At 48.8% G+C, this 6402-nt stretch overlaps 1 pseudogene; it reads right to left on the bottom strand.

Annotated features, from left to right (window-relative positions):
- Window positions 1-4029: 4029 nt before the first annotated feature.
- On the bottom strand, window positions 4030-4147 carry LOC126485496 (5S ribosomal RNA; annotated as a pseudogene).
- Between the last annotated feature and the right edge of the window lie 2255 nt (window positions 4148-6402).

The raw sequence follows: 6402 nt of genomic DNA, 5'->3' as shown, positions 1-6402 counted from the left end.
CCTTGTGATTCTACATTGTTCAATGTTCTTGCGACCTCCTGACGCAATGCGTGGAGAACATTGCGCGCTCTGAAAAATTTCGGTTGCGCGTTTCCTTCCAGTTCCAAATGTGCTTCATAGTTTTTAGCGCAACCTAAGCCCGGTGCAAAAATGTCTGCAAATTTGTCACACAGCCGAGAAACACTGTCTGTAGGCACAGTCTGATTCACTGATAGGACCTGATTTACAATAGACATGTTAAACAACTGAAATAAATCTAGACCAAACAAATTCACTGCAGAAGAAGAACGAAGAACGTAAAATGACACAAGTTTCGTTTGTCCCTTGTATGTCGCAAGAAGGCTGCACTGTCCTAACACAGGAATTGTCTGTCCGGAATATGTAGTTAGCTTAACATTTGCGGAACGCAACGGAGGTTTGCCCAGTTGTTTGTACGTGTCATGATTGAGCAATGAAACTGCAGCTCCGGTATCGAGCTGGAATGGTATCACTTTGCCTTCAAAGTCTAAGTCCACAAAAAGTTTATTGTTCTGCTGACGACAAGAGCGACTGTTTTGTGCAATTGGAACAGACACTGGTACAGAATCACTTGCTAATTGACGTGATTTCCGGCGACGTCGACGCACAGTTTTTGTGGGACGAACACAGTTACTGTTAGAGAAAGTGTCACAGGACGAAGTGGAATTAACGACATGAATGTCCATAGGCGAAGGTCCACGAGCCTGAGTGTCCTTGGTTCGATTCCGGCGCGAAGCAAAGGGCCTGGAATGATTGTGATTGTCTGATCTGAGCTTTTTCTGGCAAACACTTTGAACATGTCCTTTCTTATTGCAGAAAAAGCAAATAGCTTGGCGTGACGGGCAATGTTCACGCGAATGTCTAGTAGCACACCGCGGGCACGATTTCACTACATGTGTGGGCTGGCGCGGCACACGTGGCTTAGCGCGCGGCGGCAGCTGTGCGGACGTGCGCGAGGCCCGGTTACCGGGCCGCGCAGCGCGTCCAGCGGGCCGGTTAATGTTACACACGGCTGGCGAAGTTTCAAAAGATTCCTGAGCACAGTCAAGTGTGTCCTGTCTATCCAATATGTCTATCACTTGTTGAAGGGAGGGATTAACTAGTTTCAAAATTTGCTCCCGTATGCGAACATCAGAAACGTTCTGTGCAATTGCATCACGCACCATTGTATCTGAATAAGAAAGACCACAGTCACATTCAAAGGCACAGTCCCTAGTAAGTCCTTGCAATGTTGCTACCCACTCCCTATTAGTTTGACCGGCCGTACGTTTTGTACGAAAGAACGTATACCGTTTTGCAACCACATTAACTGTTTCTTTGAAATAGGCATCTAATGCAGACAAAATTTCCTCGTAGGACAGAGTTGCTACGTCGCGTCGGGGAAACAATTTCACTATCACACGGTATGTGGACACACCGACACAAGAAAGCAAAAACGGCTGCCGCTCTTTACCTTGAATTCTGTAGGCTGCTAGATGAAAGTTGAACTGGCGAGACCACTCGTGCCAGGTCTCATCGGCTGCCACGTATGGTCGAAAGGGAGGTGCAACAGCGTTTAGTGGCAACGGTAGCGAAAAAGCGGCGGCGGCCGCATCGGTTTGAATGGTACGTTGACCCTGGACGAGCTGTCCAAGGGCATCCAGTAACGCCTGCGTCTGCTGATTCTGCAAGCGATAAAATTCGGACAGTCCATCTGGAGAATGTGGCGAAGCCATGACACAATTAAATGTAAGCAATCAGAAAGAACTCTTTTATCTCGTCGCCAATGTTGTGTCGGTAGCTGGGCCGACACCGTGACGTTGAGATGGCTGAAAATGCACGCGGGTCCGACATGTACTAAATGGACCGCGGCCGATTTAAGCTACCACCTAGCAAGTGTGGTGTCTGGCGGTGACACCACAGAAAGTCCAGAGCACACGCTCGCGAGAGTGTGGCGCTCAACTTGCTCATCTGCGACTTAAACGTACGCACAAAGCGTTCAGCCTGGCCGTTCGACTGGGGGTGGAACGGGGCTGAGGTCAGATGCCAAGTGCCGTTAGCAGCACAGAACGCTCCCAACTCTGAGACAGTAACTTCAGGAAGGACCTCAATGCAGAAAATAGACGTCAAAGCCCGAATAGTACTGGCAGATGTAGTAGATGATATAGGTACAACAAGAAATTTCTGTACGCATCAATAACTATCAACCAACCAGGACCCGTAAAATCAATATGAACGCACTGCCAAGGCGCAGTAGGAGTTTACCACGCAAAGAAGCGGTGGCTGAGAGAAGATTGATTCTCCGCGCAAGAGCGACATGTAGCAAGCGAATTCTCAATATGTTTGTCAATGCCGACCCAAGTGCAGTGACGACGCGCTAATTGCTTCGTCCGCACTATACCCCAATGACCAGCGTGCAGTAATAGGATTTCCGACTGCAACGAATGAGGTACAAACACACGAGACAGATCATTGTCAGTTCATAACAAAATAACACCGTGGTGTACAGACAAGTTGTGACGTTGCGCAAAGTAACGTCGAACAAGTGGATCTCTAATCTGCGCAGCAGATGGAGGCCATTGAGTACGAATATTCTGCAAAAGAATCTGCAAAGAAGCGTCGACAGCTGTCGCAGAAGCAATGCGATGAAAATCCACCGGAAAACCATCAGTGAATTCCTTATCTTGCGAATCAACAAACATGCAGGACAATTCGGAACAATCAAACACTCGTCAGGACCGATAGGCAAATGAGACAAAGCATCAGAATCACCATGCTGGGCCGGAGGCCGAAACAAAATTTCGTAATTGTAGTTAGACAAAAACAAAGACCAACGTTGCAACTGTTGTGACATGTAGGCCGGAATTGGCTTTGACGGGTGGATCAACGACGTCAGAGGCTTATGGTCGGTGACCAAACAGAACTTGCGACCTTACAAAAAATCATGAAACTGTCACTCCATACACAATAACTAAAGCATCTTCCTCGATTTGAGAATAGTTTTGCTGGGCAGAAGTGAGCAATTTAGACGCAAAAGCGATCGGGCGATCGACAGAATTAATGCGGTGGGAGAGAACCGCTCCGATGCTGTGAGAAGGTGCATCGACAGCCTAACAACTGGTTTGGAGGGATCGAAAGGAATCAAACAGCGATCACTCAACAAAAATCTGAGCTTGTAGAAAGCAGCGTCACATTCCGGAGACCAAACAAAAGGAACGTTCTTACGCCGAAGGCGATGCAAAAGCGCTCCAATCTGCGCTGCAATTGGTATAAACCGAATATAATATGTAATTTTGCTCAACACAGACTGAAGTTCTTTCAAGTTCCTTGGTGCTGACAAGTCTCTGATCGCACTCAGATGTGACGGCGAGGGGTGGATACCCTGTCTGTTAATCATATGTCCTAAATACTGAATCTCAGTTTGAAAAATTTTGCAGTTGTCTCTGTTACACTTTAGTCCTGCCTGCGAAAGTACAGTAAATAAGGCACGCAAATCCTGCTAATGTTCGTCAGGGATGTGACCTGATAAAACTATATCGTCCAGATAGTTGGAACAACCAGGGACAGTGGCACACAACTGCTGAAGACTGAAAAATAGCAGGAGCCGAAGCACAACCGAACGGAAGACGGCGAAACTTGAAAAATCCAAGGTGGGTGTTGATCACAAAATAGCGCTGAGACTGTTCGTTGAGCGGAATCTGAAAGTATGCGTCCCACAAGCCATTCGTGGAAAAGAATTATCCCGCATCAAGCTTATCAAAAATGTCTTCTGGATGCGGTAAGGGAAACAGTTGCCACTGTCTCGGGATTTACTGTGGACTTAGCACTCAGCAATCCGTCTTCAGGCCACAAGTGGCCCATCGGGACCATCCGACCGCCGTGTCATCCTCAGATGAGGATGCGGATAGGAGGGGCGTGTGGTCAGCACACCGCACTCCCGGTCGTTATAATGGTTTTCTTTGACCGTAGCCGTTACTGTTCGGTCGAGCAGCTCCTCAGTTGGCACCACGGGGCTGAGAACACCGCGAAAAATGGCAACAGCACGTGGCGGCCCGGATGGTCACCCACCCAAGTGCCGGCCATGCCTGACAGCGCTTAACTTCGGTGATCTGACGGGAACCGGTGTATCCACTGCGGCAAGACCGTTGCACTATGGACTTAAAGTCAGCACAAATACGGATACGACCGTTTGGTTTCTTCACACACTACAGGCGAAGCACATGGAGAAACAGAAACGGGTTCAGTGACATCACTGTTTTGCAAATGCTTCGGTTCAGCAGCTGCGTCGCACTGTGTGTGCGGTACGGGGCGTGCGTGCCGGAAAACAGGCGTGGCATTGTCTTTAACTACAACATGCGCTGCAAAGTCTGCGGCACAACCAAGACCATCAGAAAAGAGTTCAATATCATCGCATAGTGCGGTAACACTGTCTGAATGGTCACTAGCGTTGATGCAAAGTACATTGTCCTGAATTGCGAGGCCAAAAAGTTCAAATGCGTCCATGCCAAAGATGTTCGTAGCTCCACTAGAGCGGAGCACATGGAAAGACACTGTACTTATAGTTGCACCACACGTGGCTTGCAAACTACACACGCCGAGGTCTGTGATTTCCCGTCCTGCAAATGCAGTCAGAGTGCAATGTGAACGACGATGCGGGGGCGAACCAAGCAAGTCAGACGTTGATTTGTTCAGTAAAGAAATTGACGCACCAGTGCCCAGCTGCAAGCGAACAGAACGTCCAAAGATGTTCAAAGTCACGAAATGTCTCCTCGCATAGTGCTGAATGCGAGAGGAAGTGTCTGGCCAAACATGATTCACACGACGATCTGTTGACACACGTGAAGCAGAAGGCTTTGAATAAATGGCATTAACGTCCATAGGCAGACGTGAACCATGGTCACGGCGGTTGCCGTTGCAGTGTCTCCCGAACCCGCGAACTGAAGTTGGGAATTAGAGTTTGCACATGTCCTTTCTTATTACCAAAATAGCACTGTGTTTGACGGGATGGGCAACTGTCCCGTGGTTTGGCACGAAAGCAGTTCGGACATGATTTCAGTTTCTTAGTGGGTGCCTGGTTTGAGACAAGTTTAGTTGCGCGCGAGCGGCGCTGTGCGCCTGCCTGGGCTGGGCTGGCGGGCGGGAGGGCGCTAACAGTACACACACAGCCGGTGTCACGTCGAACGCGGAAGTAGCCATGTCTTATGTATCTTGTATCTTGTCTCTTGTCTGTCTAGCAAGCCCACTACTTCCTGCAAAGACGGGTTTTTAAATCTAAGGATTTGTTCGCGAATGCGGTGATCCGCCACACTCTGCGCAATAGCGTCTCTAATCATTATATCCGCATATGAGCGTCCACACGAGCAATTAAAGTCACAATCAGAAGTTAGTCCCTGAAGGTCCGCTAAAGAAGCTTTATTGGACTGAGTAGGGCCACGCCGGAGGCGAAAGAATTTGTAGCGTGCAGCTACCACATTTACACTGTCCCAGAAGTGGGAGTTCAAAGCGTCAATCACTTCGACGTAAGTTTTTGTTTCTGGGCGGGTGGAAGGAAACAATTTTGCAAGCACACGATACAACACAACACTCGCGTTGGCAATGAAAGAGGTAAGCCGCTCTGTAGCTGGTATGTTATAAGCTGCGAAGTGTGCCTCGAGCTGGGCGATGTATTCCAGCCAGCGTTCAACGTCAGGATTGAAGGCACGAAATGGCGGTGCCGGCGGCGGTACAGTCAGTGGCGTCGGAGGCGCCGAAGTAGCTGCAGTTTGTAGTGTGACCACTCCAAGCAAGCAGCTGCGTCATTTGCTGAGACTGAAAACGTACAAGATCGGACAGCGAAGCCTGTCCCTGTGGCGAGGCCATGGCTTACACAATTTAAAGTCTAAATAGCGAAAGGTGGGAGCACGAAGCTGCAATCAATCACACGGGGCTATCACAAAAAAGCCAAAGTAGTACCGATCAAAAAAGGAAATGATAAGAGGGGAAAGGGCAGTTCTCGTCGCCAACTTTTGTATCCCGCCTGGAAGGCGGCGCGTGGGTAGGAGCAGGAAAAGGTAATACACGTCGGTACTGCACATAAGTACAAAAACAACTTAATACATGGTTACATAACTTGCAATGAGGTGCGATGCTGAGACCCGTCGTATGTAGAGCAAAGCTGAAGCGGAGTGTCCCTGCCGTTTATCAAATGGGCTGAATCTGGAGCGGAGCTCGTAGGTCTGCACCGACTAGAGGGCGCTGTCGTCGGTGTCTGTCGTAGTGCCAAACTAATAATTTAAATACGCCATGGCGTCGTTGCTATCGATACCACAGAGATGTAGATTCCTCTTCAACTGTTCTGCTTACTGAGCTATTCCTTATTGCTGTATCTACACTCCTGGAAATGGAAAAAAGAACACATTGACACCG

Source organism: Schistocerca serialis, chromosome 6 (assembly GCF_023864345.2).
Source record: "Schistocerca serialis cubense isolate TAMUIC-IGC-003099 chromosome 6, iqSchSeri2.2, whole genome shotgun sequence".
Taxonomy (NCBI): Eukaryota; Metazoa; Arthropoda; class Insecta; order Orthoptera; family Acrididae; genus Schistocerca; species Schistocerca serialis.
Note: the sequence above shows the minus strand (reverse complement) of the source record. Positions and strands in the feature narration are given on the sequence as shown.